A 17,188-nucleotide genomic window follows, 5' to 3' on the forward strand; every position below is an offset into this window, starting at 1 on the left:
TAGGTGAATTATATCTCAATTAAAAATCCTGATGCTAGGATGTACCAAGTAGATCAATCTATTGGGGTGAGACACAATCAGCATTTCTATAACACTACCCACACGGTTGCAGTGTGCAGTCCAGGTGGTAAAACATTTATCTACATGATGGAAAATGAAAACATATCTGGTTAAGGACAGGATGACCTTAGATAAAGGCATTAGTTTCTTAATGTGAGAACTGGCCCTAAAAATTAGATTCTGAAGTCCTAGTTCATAATATTTGTTTCCTTCTCCATTGAAAGGGTTTCTTTACTTTTATTTTTTCATATTCAGGTTTTTGCATTCTTCTTTAAGGACTTTCATATATTTTCATTTGACTTACAGCTTCAGCCTAATGAAAAAAGGAGGAGTCAGGGAATATTTGGGCCCAGCAGCAAAACTATAATTTTTAAAACATTTTGAAAACTGTGTCTTTACATGATGAAACAAAACTACTGAGAAGTAATGATTCATGCAGACCTAATGGACAAATCTAGTTTAGTCAGGCCTTTGTTTTTTACAGAAGGCTTTTATTTATTTGTTCCAGCTTTACTGAGATATAATTCACATATATGATTGTGTAAGTTTAAGGTGTACACTGTGTTGATTTGATACATTTATATATTGTAAAATGATTACACCATAGAGTTAACTAACACCTCCCTCATGTCACGTAATTACCAGTACCTTTTTGTGGTGAAAATGTTTAAGATCCATTCTTTTAGCAACTTTCAAATATATAATACCGTATTGTTAACTAAAATTACCATGCTGTACATTAGATCCCCAGAACTTATTCATCTTATAACTGGAAGTTTTGTGCCTTTTGACCAACATCCCCCCATTTCACTCACCTCCCAACCCCTGGTAACCACAATTTTACTGTTTCTGTGTTCTTTTTTTAGATTCCACATATAAGTGATATCATATAGTATTTGCCTTTCTGTGACTTATTGTGCTTAGCATAATGCCATCATGGACCATCCATGTTGTTGCAAATGGCAGGATTTCCTTCTTTTCTCATGGCCGAATAATATTCCATTGTATGCATATATATCACATTTTTTAATTCATTCATCTGTTGAAGGACACTTAGGTTGTTTCCATATGTTGGCTATTGTGAATAATGCTACAATGAACACAGAAGTGCAAGTATCTGTTTGAGATCCTGTTTTTGTTTCTTTTGGATATACAACCAAAAGTAGTATTACTAGGTCATATGGCAGTTCTATTTTTAATATTTTGAGAAACCTCTATAGTGTTTTCTGTACTGGCTGTAGTAAATTACATTCCTAGAAACAGTGTATGAGGGTTACATTTTTTTTTTTTAAGATCTTGTTTTTAAGTAATCTCTGCACCTGACATGGGGCTTGAACTCACAACTCCTGAGATTAAGAGTTACATGCTCTACCAACTGAGCCAGCCAGGGGCCCCATGAGGGTTACTTTTTCTCCACATTCTTGCCAATGCTTGTTATCGCTTGTCTTTGTTATGATAGCCATTCTAATAGATGTAAGGACATATCTCATTGGAGTTTTGATTTTCATCTCTTCATGATTAGTGAAGTTGAGCATCTTTTCATGTACTTGTTGATCCTTTGTATGTATTCTTTGGAAAAAATGTCTATTCAGGTTCTCTGTCCATTTTTAAATAGCATCTTTTTTTCCCTGTTGAATTGTATGAGTTCTTTATGCATTTTGGATATTAACCCCCATCTAATATTCCAGTATATGGTTTACAAATATTTTCTCCCATTCTGTAGATTACATTTTCATTGTATTGATTGTTCCTTTTGCTGTGCAGAAACTTTTTAGTTTGGTGTCATCTTTCTTATTAATTTTTGCTTTTTTGCTTCTGGTTTTGGTGTCATATTAAAAAAATTGTTGCCAAGAACAATGTCAAGGAGCTTCTTTCCTACATTTTCTTTAAGTAGTTATACAGTTTCAAGTCTTATGTTAAGTCTTTAGTCCATTTTGAGTTAATTTTTGTGACTGGTGCGAGATGGAGTCCAATTTCACTCTTCTGCATGTGTATAATCAGTTTTCCCAATACTGTTTATTGAAGAGACAGTCATTTCCCCATTGAGTATTCTTGGCTCCCTTGTTAAATATTAGTTGCTCATATATGCGGGTGTTTATTTCTGGGCTCTCGATTCTGTTCCGCTGGTTTCTGTGTCTGCTTTTGTCTTAGTACTGTACTGTTTGGATTGTTATAGCTTTGTAATATGATTTGAAATCAAATCACCTTTGTTCTTTTTTTGAAAGATTTATTTTTTTATTTTAATTTTTTAAAAAAATTTATTTATTTTAGAGAGAGAGAGCACAAGTGGGAGGGGCAGGGAGAAGGAGAGAGAATCTCAAGGAGACTCAGTGCTGCGTGGAGCCGACATGGGGCTCCTTCTCAGGATCCTGAGATCACGACCTGAGCTGAAACCAAGAGTCAGACACTTAACTGACTGCGCCACCCAGGCACCTCTATTTATTTGAGAGAGAGAGAAAGAGAGAGAGCACCAGCATGCAGGGGGAGGGGCATAGGAAGAGGGAAAGAAACTCAAGCCAGACTGCTTGCTGAGTGTGGAGCCTGACTTGGGACTGGATCTCATGACCTGGAGCTCAAGATCTGAGCTGACATCAAGAGTTGGTCACTTAAGTGACTGAGCCACCCAGGCATTCTTCCAGCTTTGTTCTTTTGGTATCTTTTGTGGTTCCATACAAATCTTAGGATAGTTTGTTCTATTTCTATTAAAAACACCACTGGAATTTTGATAGGGATTGCACTGAATCTAGAGATGACTTTGGGTAGTATGAACATTTTAACAATGTTAATTCTTCTAATTCAATTGTTTTTAGTACTATTGTGGATAGGATTGTTTTTTTCTTTTTCAGGGGTGTAACTTTACTGAATTCATTTATCAGTTCTAACAGCTTTTTGGTGGAGTCTTTAGGATTTTCTATATATAAGATCATATATCATTTTCAAACAAAGACACTTTTACTACTTCTACTTACTACTACTTTGCTACTTCCTTTTCTTGCCTGATTTCTCTGGATAGGACTTCCAGTCCTCTGTTGAGTAGGAGCGGTGAGAGTGGACACCATTGTCCTGCTGCTGATCTTAGAGGGAAAACTTTCAACCATTCACTGTTGAGTATGATGTGCTATGGGCTTGTCATAAATGGCCTTTATTTAATTAAAATATTTTTTCTACTATACCCTGTTTATTGAGCATTCTTCTCATGAAGGGATGTGATATTTTGTCAAATGCTTTATCTACATCTGTTGAGATGGTCATATGATTTTTATTTTTCTATTAGTGTAGTATATCACTTTTATTGATTTGTGTATATTGAACCATCCTTGCATCACAGGGATAAATCCTGTTGTGTATGATCCTTTTAATGTGTGTTGAATTCACCTTGCTAATATTTTGCTGAGAAATTTGCATCAGTATTCATCGGGGATATTGGTCTATAGTTTTCTTGTAATGTCCTTGTCTGACTTTGGTATCAGAGTAATGCTGGTCTCATAAAATATTCAATTTTTTGGAAGAGTTTGAGAAGGATCGGTATCAGTTCTTCTTTAAATATTTGGTAGAATTTACGAGTGAAACCATCGGGTCTGGGGCTTTTCTTTGGCAGGAGGTTTTTGATTGCTGATTCACTCTCTTTACTTGTTATTCATCTGTTCGTATTCTCTATTTCTTCATGTTTCAGTCTAGGTAGGTTGTATATTTCTAGGAATTTATCCATTTATTTTAGGTTGTTCAATTTGTTGCTATACAGTTGTTCATTGTAGTCTCTTATGATTGTATTTCTTTGTTACCAGTTGTAATGTCTCCTCTTTCTATTCTGATTTTGAGTTTTCTCTCTTTTTTCTTAGCCTAGCTAAAGGTTTGTCAATTTTGTTTGTATTTTCAAAAATCAACTCTTAGTTTCATTGAACTTTTGTACTGTTTTTCTATTTCATTTATTTCTGCTCTGTTCTTGTATTTCCTACCTTCTGCTAACTTTGGGCTTAATTTGATATCCTTTTCCAAGTTCCTGGAAGTGTAAATTTCATTGTTTATTTGAGATCTTTTTTTCTTAATAGTAAGCATTTTTTTTATGTTATAGATTAGTGTTTTTTTTAATGATTTTTTATTATATTATGTTAGTCACCATACAGTACATCCCCAGTTTCTGATGTAAGGCTCGATGATTCATTAGTTGTGTATAACACCCAGTGCACCATGCAATACGTGCCCTCCTTACTACCAATCACCAGCCTATCCCATTCCCCCACCCCCCTCCCCTCTGAGGCCCTCAGTTTGTTTCTCATAGTCCATAGTCTCTCATGTTTCATTCCCCCCTTCTGATTACCCCCCTTTCTTTATCCCTTTCTTCCCCTACCGATCATCCTAGTTCTTATGTTCCATAGATGAGAGAAATCATATGATAGTTGTCTTTCTCTGCTTGACTTATTTCACTTAGCATTATATCCTCCAGTGCCGTCCATGTTGCAGCAAATGTTGAGAACTCGTTCTTTCTGATAGCTGAGTAATATTCCATTGTATATATGGACCACAACTTCTTAATCCAGTCATCTGTTGAAGGGCATCTCGGTTCCTTCCACGATTTAGCTATTGTGGACAATGCTGCTATGAACATTGGGGTGCATATGGCCCTTCTCTTCACTCCGTCTGTATCTTTGGGGTAAACACCCAGTAGTGCAATGGCTGGATCATAGGGTAGCTCAATTTTTAACTTTTTAAGGGATCTCCACACTGTTTTCCAGAGTGGCTGTACCAACTTGCATTCCCACCAACAATGTAGGAGGGATCCCCTTTCTCCACATCCTCTCCAACAATTGTTGTCTCTTGCCTTGTCTGTTTTGGTGTCCATATTCAGTAAGGTGGTATCTAGTGTGGTTTTGATTTGAATTTCTTTGATGGCTAATGATTTTGAACATTTTTTCATGTGTCTGTTAGCCATTTGTATGTCTTCATTGGAAAAGTGTCTGTTCATATCTTCTGCCCATTTTTTGATTTGTTTATTTGTTTCTCGTGTATTGAGTTTGAGAAGTTCTTTGTAGATCTTGGATACCAGTCCTTTATCTGTAGTGTCATTTGCAAATATATTCTCCCATTCCGTGGGCTGCCTCTTAGTTTTTCTGACTGTTTCCTTGGCTGTGCAGAAACTTTTAATCTTGATGAAGTCCCATAAATTCATTTTATCTTTTGTTTCTCTTGCCTTTGGGGATGTGTCATGAAAAAGGTTGCTTTGGCCGATGTCATAGAGGTTGCTGCCTATGTTCTCCTCTAGAATTTTGATGGATTCCTGTCTCACATCGAGGTCTTTCATCCATTTGGAGTTTATCTTTGTGTATGGTGTGAGAGAGTGGTCAAGTTTCATTCTTTTGCATGTAGCTGCCCAATTTTCCCAGCACCATTTATTGAAGAGACTGTCTTTTTCCCACCAGATGTTTTTTCCTGCTTTATCAAATATTAGTTGCCCAAAGAGCCGAGGGTCCATTTCTGGGCTCTCTATTCTGTTTCATTGGTCTATGTGTCTGTTTTTGTGCCATTACCATGCTGTCTTTGTGATCACAGCTTTGTAGTACAGCTCGAAATCCGGCATTGTGATGCCCCCAGCTTTGTTTTTCCTTTTCAACAGTTCCTTGGAGATTCGGGGCCTTTTCTGTTTCCATATAAATTTAAGGACTATTTGTTCCAGTTCTTTGAAAAATGTCCTCGGTATTTTGATCGGGATAGCATTGAAAGTGTAGATTGCTCTGGGTAGCATGGACATTTTAACTATGTTAATTCTTTCAATCCATGAGAATGGAATATCTTTCCATCTTTTTATGTCTTCCTCAATGTCTTTCAAGAGTGATTTATAGTTTCTAGAATATAGGTCCTTTACGTCTCTGGTTAAGTTAATTCCAAGGTAACGTATGGTTTTCGGTGCTATTGTAAATGGGATGGATTCCCTAATTTCTCTTTCTTCGGTCTCGTTATTCGTGTATAGAAATGCAACTGATTTCTGAGCATTGATTTTGCATCCCGCCACGTTACTGAATTGCTCTATAACTTCTAATAGTTTGGGAGTGGCTTCTTTTGGGTTTTCCATATAGAGTATTATGTCATCTGCGAAGAGAGACATTTTGACTTCTTCTTTGCCGATTTGAATTACTTTGATCCCTTTTTGTCGTCTGATTGCTGTTGCAAGGACTTCTAGTACTATGTTGAATAATAGTGGCGAGAGTGGGCATCCTTGTCGAGTTCCTGATCTTAAGGGAAAGGCTTCCGGCTTTTCCCCATTGAGAATAATATTTGCAGTAGGCTTCTCATAGATGGCTTTTATGAGATTGAGAAATGTACCCTCTATTCCTACACTCTGAAGGGTTTTAATCAGGAAAGGATGCTGTATTTTGTCAAATGCTTTTTCGGCATCGATTGAGAGGATTATATGGTTCCTGAGTCTTTTCTTGTTGATATGATGTATCACGCTGATTGATTTGCAAATATTGAACCACGCTTGCATCCCAGCTATGAATTCCACTTGATCGTGATGGATAATCCTTTTAATGTACTGTTGGATTCTATTAGCAAGTATCTTGTTGAGGATTTTGGTGTCCATATTCATTAGGGAAATTGGTCTGTAATTCTCCTTTTTGAGGGGGTCTTTGCCTGGTTTGGGGATCAAGGTAATATTGGCCTCATAGAATGAGTTTGGTAGCTTTCCTTCTGTTTCTATTTTTTGAAATAGCTTTAGGAGAATAGGTATTATTTCTTCTTTGAATGGTTGGTAGAATTCCCCAGGAAAACCGTCCGGGCCTGGAGTTTTGTTATTTGGAAGGTTGTTTATCACTGACTCAATTTCTGCATAATTAATTGGCCTGTTTAAGAAATCAATTTCTTCCTGTTTCAATCTTGGTAGTTTATAGGTTTCCAGGAAGGATTCCATCTCTTCCAGATTGCTTAGTTTATTGGCATATAGCTGTTGATAAAAATTTCTAATAATCCTTCCAATTTCAATGGTGTTCGTTGTGACCTCTCCTTTTTCATTCATAATTTTAATAATCTGGGTCCTTTCTCTTTTCTTTTGGATAAGTCTTGCCAGTGGTCTGTCAATTTTATTGATTCTCTCAAAGAACAAGCTTCTAGTCCTGTTGATCTGCTCTACTGTACTTCTGGTTTCTGCTTGATTGATTTCAGCTCTAATTTTGGTCAACTGCTTCCTCGTGCGTGGATTAGGCCTGTCCCTCTGTTGCTGTTCCAGCTTCTTGAGGTGAGAATATAAAAACTGCATTTTAGATTTTTCTATTCTTTTGAGTGAGGCTTGGATGGCTATGTATTTCCCCCTTAGGACTGCCTTTGCAGTATCCCATAGGTTTTGGACCATTGTATTTTCATTCTCATTGGTCTCCATAAATTGTTTAATTTGATTTTTGATTTCCTGGTTTATCGAGTCATTCCTGAGCAGGATGGTTCTTAGTCTCCAAGTGTTTGAGTTTCTTCCAAATTTTTCCTTGTGGTTGAGTTCCAATTTCAGAGCGTTGTGGTCTGAGAATATGCAGGGGATAATTTCAATCTTTTGGTATTGGTTGAGACCTGTTTTGTGTCCCAGAACATGGTCTATTCTTGAGAATGTTCCATGGGCATTAGAATAGAATGAGTATTCTTTGGTTCTGGGTTGTAGTGTTCTGTATATATCTATGAGGTCCAACTCGTTGAGTATGGCATTCAAAGCCTTTGATTCTTTGCTTAGTTTTTGCCAGGGTGTTCTGTCTATTTCTGAGAGTGGAGTGTTGAGGTCCCCTACTATTAATGTATTTTTATTTATATGTCTCTTTATTGTGGTTAAGAGTTGACTTGTGTATCTTGCTGCTCCCCTGTTGGGGGCATATATATTTATAATTGTCATATCCACTTGTTGAATACTTCCTTTAAGAATAATGTAGTGCCCTTCTGCGTCTTTAACTATAGTCTGTAGTTTAAAATCCAATTTATCTGATATGAGAATTGCTACCCCAGCTCTCTTTTGAGGTCCATTTGCGTGAAAGATGGTACTCCATCCCCTTACTCTCAGTCTGAATGCATCTTTGGGTTCGAAATGAGTGTCTTGTAGACAGCAAATGGATGGGTCATTTCTTTGTATCTAGTCTGCAACCCTGTGGCGTTGTATGGGATGGTTCAAACCATTTACATTAAGACTGAGTACTGAGAGATATGATTTTAATGATGCCATGTTGTCAGTAAAGTCTTTGTTTGTATTGGCTGTGACTTTCTGTTCTGTATCACTCTTGGGGCCTTTTTACTTTTATAGAACCCCCTGTAATATCTCCTGTAGGGCTGGTTTCGTGGTTACGAAATTGGTTACTGACTGGCGATTCTGAAATGTCTTTATTTCTCCATCAATTCTGAATGACAGCCTTGCTGGATAAAGGATCCTTGGCTGCATGTTTTTCTCTGAAAGAGCTTTAAATATGCTCCCCCAACCCTTTCTCTCATTCCAGGTCTGTGTAGACAGGTCTGACGTAATTCTGATGCCTTTGCCTTGGTACGTGAGAAATTTCTTTGCCCTGGTCGCTTTTAATACTGTATCCTTGGATCTAATATTTGTGAAATGCACTATGACGTGACGTGGCGTAGGTTTGTCGTGGTTGAGGTTGGGTGGGGTCCTCTCTGCCTCTTGGACACGAATGTTTGTTTCCCTCGCTAGATTAAGGAAGTTTTCAGCTACAATTTGTTCAAACATCTCTTCTAGACCTCTGTTTTTCTCCACCCCCTCGGGGATGCGATGATTCTAACATTGGATCGTATCATTGAGTCAGTAATCTCCCGTAACCTACATTCGTGGGCTTGGATTTTTTTAAGAGCAGCTTCTATTTTGGTTTTTTCCTCTATTAACCCATCCTCCAATTCACTAACCCGTTCCTCTGCTTCGGTGACCCTGGCCGTCAGAGCCTCTAGTTTTGCCTGCATTTGGCTCATAGAATTTTTAATTTCTGTCAGATTCGCTCTCATTTCTGTCCTTAGGGATTCTATATTCTCAGTAACCTTTTCGTTAATAGTTTTTTCAATTCTACTCATCATTTTGACCATCGTTACTCTGAATTCCATTTCTGATACTTTGGTTACATCCATAGCCATTATTTCTGTGGCAGAGGCCACAGACTCACTGTCTTTTCTTTGCTTGGGGGGGCTTCTCCTTCTTGTCATTCTGATGAGGAGAGGCTGCGGGGTTGTCCAGAGCCCAAATTATTAACTGGGTCCCAGGCCGTGCCCCTTGTTTTATAGGGATCTTAGGGATGTGGGCTTCTTCTTTAAAGATTTTATTTATTTATTTATGTGGCAGCCAACCAGCAAGAGAGGGAACAGAAGCAGGGGAGTGGGAGAGGAAGAAGCAGGCTCCCAGCGGAGGAGCCCGATGAGGGACTCCTTTCCGGAACGCCGGGATCACGCCCTAATCTGAAGACAGCCGCTCAATGACTGCGCCACCCAGGTGCCAGGGTTGTGGGCTTCTTGATTTTTCAGCCTGCCTTCTGTGTTCTGGGGGAGGGGCTTGCCTCCCGATACTCAGGCCACCCTGTTTGGTTAGAGTCTCCATGTCCTCTGAGAGGGGGGATGGGGATGGGCACTCTCTGAGCCGGTATTTCCAGGCTTTTGTTCTCTGGCGGCTTTCCCTGGCGGTTTGCTGTGCCTCTTCTGAGAGTCAGAGCAGCAGCGGCCGAATTTCAGCCTCTGTCACAGAACAGAGGGATTGCGGCCCGTTCTCTACTAATGTTCTGGCCACTTTAACTCTGATACTGTTGGTGCTGCTCAACCCTGCAGCGTCCCGGGATGTGCGCCCCACACCCGGCGTCCAACCCTCACTTCCAGGGCCGACGCGTCTCTGTCCTTTGTGTTTCTAACGCTGCCAGCCGCCAGCTGCCCCGGGCGCACTCCGGAAGCTCCCGGTCTCAGTCTGGATCCAGTGAGCGCACCGGGATTCCGGTGTTCCGTGAGAAGCCTGGTGGCGCGCGCACCCGGCTCACGGTCTCAGTCTGCTGTTTTGCGGGTGCCGACCATGAGCCCGCCCGCTCTCCCGTGCAAGCTACCGCTTCCTGGCGCCCGAACGCGGCGGCTCCCTCCCCCTTCCGTTTATCTTCCTATATCTGTGCACGGTTTCATGGCTCCCCGCTTCGTACCTCAATACTCAGCGCTGGAGATGTTCATTTGTAGAGATCCAGATGCGTCTTCCTGCGTCTCAGGCTGGTTCCGTGGTTGTTTAGGCTGGTCTGGTACCTATCCAGCTCGACTCGGGGGACTGGCTGAAAAAGGTGTCTCCTACTCCTCCGCCATCTTAACTCCATCTTAATAGTAAGCATTTATTGCTATAAATTTACCTCCTAGAACTGCTTTTTTCTTTTTTAAATTTTTGTTTAAATTTTAGTTAACAAAAGTGCAATATTAGTTTCAGAAATAGAATTCAGTAATTCCTCACTTATATAGAACACCCATGGGGCGCCTGGGAGGCTCAGTCGTTAAGCCTCTGCCTTAGGCTCAGGGTGTGATCCCGGCGTTTTGGGATCGAGCCCCATATCAGGGTCCTATGCTGGGAGCCTGCTTCTTCCTCTCCCACTCCCCCTGCTTGTGTTCCCTCTCTCCCTGGCTGTCTCTCTCTCTCTGTCAAATAAATAAATAAAATCTTAAAAAAAAAAAAAAAAGAACAACCAGTGCTCATCACAACAAGTGCCCTTCTTAATACCCATCACCCATCTAGCCCATCCCTCACCCACCTCTCTCCATCAACCCTCAGTTTGTTCTCTATCATCAAGAGTCTCTTATGGTTTGTTTCCCTCTCTCCTTTTTTCCCCCTCCCATATGTTTCGGTGTATAACTGCTTTTTCAACATCCCATAGGTTTTGGTATTTTGTCTTTCCATTTCTGTTTGTTTGAAGATATTTTTTATTTCCTTTTTGATTTCTTCTCTGGAACAATTCCATGATTGTTCAGGAATGTTGGTTTTTGGTGTTTTCTTTTTTTGTTTTTTAATTTCCACATATTTGTAAATTGTCCAGGTTTCCTACTGTTACTGATTTTTAGTATTATAACATATGGTCGGAAAAGATACTTGGTATGATTTCAGTCTTCTTAAATTTGCTAAGACTTGTTTTGGCCTAATATATGATGTATCCTGGAGAATGTTCTGTGTATGCTGGAGAAGAATGTATAGTCTGCTGCTGTTGGATGGCATGTTCTGTGCATGCCTGTTAGGGCCATTGGTCTAAAGTACTGTTCAAGTCCAACGTTTCCTTGTAGATTTTCTGTCTTGGATGGTCTATCCATTGTTGAAAGTAGAGCTATTAAAGGCCCCTGCTATTATTGTATTGTCTATTTCTCCCTTCATATCTTTTAATATTTGCTTGGTATATTTAGATGGTCCAATATTGAGTTTATATATATTTATGATTGTTATATCTTTTTGATAAAATGACCCCTTAATCATTGATATAATGACCTTCTTTGTCTCTTGTTTCTGTATTTGGCTTAAAGTCTTTTTTGGTTTCCACTTGCATGGAATGTCTTTTTCCCTCTCTTCACTTTCAGTCTATGTGTTTCCTTAAAGCTGAAGTGAGTCTCTTTTAGGCAGCATATAGTTGGGTTTCTCTTTTCTTTTCTTTTCCTTCCTTCCTTTTTTTTTTTTTTTTTTTTGAGAGAGAGAGAACATGAGCGGTTGGGGGGGCGGGCAGAGAGAGAGGGAGAGATAAAATCCCAGGCAGGCCCCATGCCTAGAATGGAGCCCAACATGGGGCTTCATCCCACAACCCTGAGATTGTGAGCTGAGCCAAAGTCAAGAGTCAGATGCTTAACTGACTGAGCCACCCAGGCACCCCTGCTATCTTGAATTCTTTATCTGGCAAGTTAGAGATCTCCATGTCTTTGGGTTTGGTTACAGGAAAGATACGGTGATCTTTTGGTGATGTCATTTTCTTGATTTTCTCATGTTTCTTGGAGTTTTTCATTACTGTCTTCACATCTGAAGTAGCAGTTATCTCCTCCAGTCTTTACTTTCTTCAGAAGGGACGTACCTCTGTCAGCCCTGCTAGAGATCCTGAGGGGTTCTCAGACCTGCTATGGATAAATCTGCTCCACCTTTCTTGCTCCCTCTTGTGGAAGACTTCTTAAGCTTGTATGCATTCTCTGGATCTTTCAAAGCACCAGGTCGAGTGCTGATAACCTCTTTTATTTTCCCAGAGGTAGCTGCTCAAGTGTGTAGTCTCCCTCTGGCCACAGACTGATTTTCTGCAGTCTTCACTAACCATCTGCCAAAGCCTGCTCATGGTGCTATTGGGAGTGTGCACAGGAGCTGGCCACAGGGCGGGATGATGTGTGAGTAAGGCACACAGGTTGCTAGGATTGTTTGTGGGCCAGTTGAGGGGTTTCATGGGCAAGATATTCCCAGCAGTTTGTGGGCAGGCTTCTTGATGCAATCCACAATGCAGTTAGGAACCGGGTCCCTTTATTGCCCTCCAAGAGTGCTATTTGCTGATCTTCCTAGCCTCTTTCCACACCCCAAGTCATAGAGCTCCCAATTAAGTACTCTGGATGAGGTGAAAGAGAAGGGCCTCTTTGGAAGAATCCCACACAGCTGGGGAAGCTGGGTGCTCACTCACACACTCTCCCTTTTTCCCATTGGCTAAATCCATGGCCCATTGGACAAATCGAGGGCCGTTCTTGCCCTTAAACTGTGCCTCATTGGGGAATGGGTGAGATGGGTAAAGCCAGACTCTTCCTCTTATTCACTTCAGTGCATCCAAACTTGTACTTTTTTGATCCAGTGGAGTCCTGAAACTTCTCTGGAAACTACTTTTTACAAAGACTGTCTCCTCTATAAATGATTATCTAAGTCCATATTGTCCAAGGGCTTCTGGACCATGGCCAAGACAGGCTGGACCTAGTTCACAGTCCTCCTCAGGATTCATAGTCAAGTCCGAGGTGTGTCTGCCTATTTCCTCATGTGCAGTGGGCAAAACCTTGGTGTATGGTGCTGAATGCCACAGCTCCTCAGAGGCCCTTTTGTTCATGGCTGGATGCCGAATGTTTGCTGTTGAGCTTGGGGACAACAATGATGGACATCTTTATGCCACCGTGATGCTGATGTCACTCTGGAGAAGGCTTTTGATTCTTTGGTTTTAAGGTGCCAGTTTCAACCCAAATCACTTGTGTTAGTGCTTATGAAGAGCAGTTGCAGTGACTACCTCCATGTATTTTCCTCTCTAGTCACATGTTACACATTTTCAGTGCATGTAACATCAGAGGAAAATTGAAGGCTGAAAATTGTAGCCCCACCCTGCAAGGATCCTTTGGTGTCTCTAAAGAGGCAATTGGGGTCCAGCCCAGTTTCTGAGAGGCTGTGTTACCTCAGACATCAGATGCTTCACATTCTGTGGAGAAACAACCATGGGCCTTGATCTTTAAATAGGAGGGCAGAAGCAGGACCTCCTTAACAGGGAGGAAGCCAGTCCAGGACTTGGGAGCACATCTCCAGTTTCTACTGAGCTGTCTCTGGTGTCTTAAGCCTTTTTGAGTTCAAGATCAGTGCTGTCATTCCCCTCCCACCTGCCTCCTGGACCCTTCTCCCAACCACCTGGACTTTCTTCGGCTGGCCCTGTAGGCAGTGGTATGCGGGAACTAGTTCATTCTGCCTCACAAGAACCAAGTATTCAGTCCTTAGGAACTTTGCAAGCTGGTTGTTAAACACAGCCATTATTAAAAATTAAATTATATAAATTTGCTGTGCAGTCACACTAGAAAACAAATACTCAACACTCATCACCTCCTAATTATTTTATTATTATCTTTGCTCTTGAGATTATTTATGTCTTTGGTCTCTCTAGTGGAAATACTGTTTAATAGTGGCTACTGGGCATCCCTTCCCAACTCCCTGTTCAGTAACATCACATTGGTAGCTTAAAATTGGCCACAATGGGAATATTTACACCACAGAGACTGGCAAATTGCTGAATCAGGGCTTTCCCCTTCCCCATTGCTGATTAAGCATTTACGGGTAGCACACCATTCTTACAGGTGACTGTAGTGGACCAGAGATCACAACAGAGTGCATCAAATCTGTCTCTTCCCACATTGGCCCATGATAGTTACAGGCCATGCATGTAGAATGCCTGTGCCGTGTAGGAAACTCTTGACTAGTTAAAGGTTTTTAACTGTACAGACTTTCTTTGGCTTGGTAGCTACTTGGGAGGAGTTTTGAGTCACCACTTTGCTGCGCAAATTGCTTTTCATAACTTTATCCTGGCTTACCTTGACATCTGGTGTTTACTCCAAACTGAGATTTTGGGGAAGGGTGGTTGGAGGCCAGGGGCGGCTCCTAGAGACAGATGGGCAGAGCGTCTGCTTTGGCATCATCCACAGCATGGGCAGCAGTGGTCCGAGCAGGCACTACTGACCTGCGGGTGGGCAGAGCCTGCCAACTCAGCCCTGCCATTGGCATGAGGCAGAGGGGATCAAAGCTGGCAGTGGTCACAATAAAGGCACCCTCATTGTGGAATATTGTCACCCTAAAGGGATGAGTGACTGTAGGGCGTTTTTAGAAGGAAGCATGACTGATACTGTGCACACGTGTCTCTAAATGGACCTGTGTGTGAAGACAAGGCCACTGCATGTAGGGATTTCAAGGAACCGGAGCTTTATGTATATATATCCTCACAGGGAAAGCAAGAACAATAAGCAGAACTTCCAGTTTTGCTCTCTTAGTATAAGATAACTGAAGACACCTTTGTGGTGGGAAGTTATCACTGTCACCTAGAGGATAGATAGCAGTCAACAATCAATGTCGTTTCATTGTTCAAGTAAAAAAACTTCACTAATCTATTTTTCCAGAAAACATACACACAGACACACAAAGATGCACTTGAATACTCCCACAAATTCATATTTCAGAATGTTGTTTCTCAAATCAGAATAGTTATTTGAAAGAAACTCAAAGGAGAAAGCAGACATTTCCACAATATGTCCTTGCTCTGTTGCAGTTCATAATTGTGAACTTTTGTGGATTGTCACAACCCAGGATGAATGATGGGTATATAACAGGTTGTAGAATTGGAGACCATTACATCTTTGTTCCTAATGGCAAAACATGTTTTTTCTCATTTTCATCAGAATGTGTGATCCATGCCATTTGAAATCAAATTCCAAACACAATGAGCCATTAGTGTAATAGCTCATTACTAACAGCGGTCTTATAAATAATACATTCTTATCATGCACATGCAGCTCGCCGTGAAGCCAGCAAAAGGTATTTCAGGCCATCGAAGTTTCGTTGTGCCAGCGTGGCTGTAGATTAGAAGGACATCTCCATGTGAACCAAGATGGATGCCAATTTTCCCTGCCGAGAGTGAGGCTGGCCGTCTCTTTCTGCACATATGGTAGATGGATTGGTTAATCAGCGTCTGCTGAGTCTTGGGCCTGAAATTACAGAGAAGCCAGACAACTGTGGCTACGCAGCCTTTGTTCATGAGTGCAAACAAGACAAACAATCACTTGTTATTTGGGGAAAAAATTAAAATGTTTATTTTGGACTTTTATTAAAGTGTCGATGGCTTTATAAAACGGCTGTGTAAATCCAGCCTTGTACAGCTAGTATCATTGTGGGGTGGGGTTGGGGGATGTAAAGAAAAGAGTACGCGTGGAAAATTAATTTTTAAGAATTCCTCTTGTATTCCAGCATTAGGGAGAAAACAAAGGAGTCTCACATTTATTTTTCAAACACATGTTTGAAAACAAATGACTTTGAACTAGAAGACACATTTGAGAACAAATAGTTTAATGCCTAATTTTTCTATGTGTCATATAAAAGACTGAGTATTGTTGTAGCTTAATTTTGTGCTTCAGTAGGTTAAAATATTAACCATTTTCTCTGACTGACATTTATGGGATGATGCTGCATTCTTGGGACTAGGGAATGCCTATGATTATTTCTTTTGCTTCCTGTACAGAATGGTTGTCTCAAGAAATACCACCTGAATGCTTGAGGAGTAGAACCTAGTAATGCTGGGTTTCTAGCAGGAGCTGTCTGTCAAATCAGTCAACCAAAATTTGCTTAAAATCCATGTTATAATTAACAGGAGGAGTTATTTATGTACAATTTAGTTTTCTCTCTTTTCTAATTTTAGTGAAATATAATTATATAACATTGTATAAGCTTAAGGTTTACAATGTAGCAATTTGATACATATATGGTATGTATATAAATATATATGATATATAGATAAGTATATATATGTGTGTATATATATATATTGCACAATAATTAACACAGGAAGATTAGTTAACTAAAGTACTATGCATTCTTTCTTGCTCTCTTAAAATTTTAAATGCTTTCCTGCAAGGGAAGAATGACATACAGAATTCTTGAAGGGACATCATAAAGAATTTCAGTCACAGATTTAAAATTTTAAATGCTTTCCTTGCAGGGAAGAATGACATACAGAATTCTTGAAGGGACATCATAAAGAATTTAAGTCACAGATATCTATCAGTGTGGACTATGATAGAATTAAATTTCATTCCTTTGTATCACTACCAATAATAGGTGTAGATCAGCTAATTACTCATTAGAAGATAACTTGTTTTCTTGACTTCTGACACTTCTGACACGAAATGTGTTAGGTTTTGCTTACATCAACCAAATATTCAGCTCCCTAGATACCAACTGGGTGTCCTGCGATTCAGTGCTGACGCTACCTAGAGTTAGTGTGGACCTCGCAGGGTAAGGGCTCAGGCCCCCAAGACTGCCCCCACTTCAGGTGCCAGTCATCAGTCCCAGGTTGTCCCCTATACTTCTAACTGAGTGGCTATGAAGCCCTCCTTAGGGGTCGATAATTTGTTAGAATGGCTCACAGAACTCAGGGAAACACTTTCCTTACTATTGCTGGTTTATTATAAAGAATATAGCTCAGGAACAGCTACATGGAAGGGATGCATACAGCCAGGTGCAGGGGAAAGGGCCCTGAGCTTCTGTGTCCTCTCTGGGTGTGTCTCCTCCCAGCACTTCCATGTGTTCACCAACCCAGAAACCCCTGATTCCCCTCGTTGAGGGGTTTTTATGGTGGTTCCATTAATGATTCATTATATCATATTGGTGACTGAAGTCAATCTCAAGCCCCTCTCCCCTCTCTAGAGG

At 40.5% G+C, this 17,188-nt stretch overlaps 1 protein-coding gene across 1 annotated transcript in view; it reads left to right on the plus strand.

Moving 5' to 3' along the window:
- The window catches only part of CFAP61 (cilia and flagella associated protein 61), a 295,349-nt gene that overhangs the window by 39,626 nt on the left and 238,535 nt on the right, over positions 1 to 17,188 (plus strand). The gene's annotated exons all lie outside the window — the stretch shown is intronic.

This window comes from Ursus americanus, chromosome 22 (assembly GCF_024610735.1).
Source record: "Ursus americanus isolate L20-20 chromosome 22, mUrsAme1.1.p, whole genome shotgun sequence".
Taxonomy (NCBI): Eukaryota; Metazoa; Chordata; class Mammalia; order Carnivora; family Ursidae; genus Ursus; species Ursus americanus.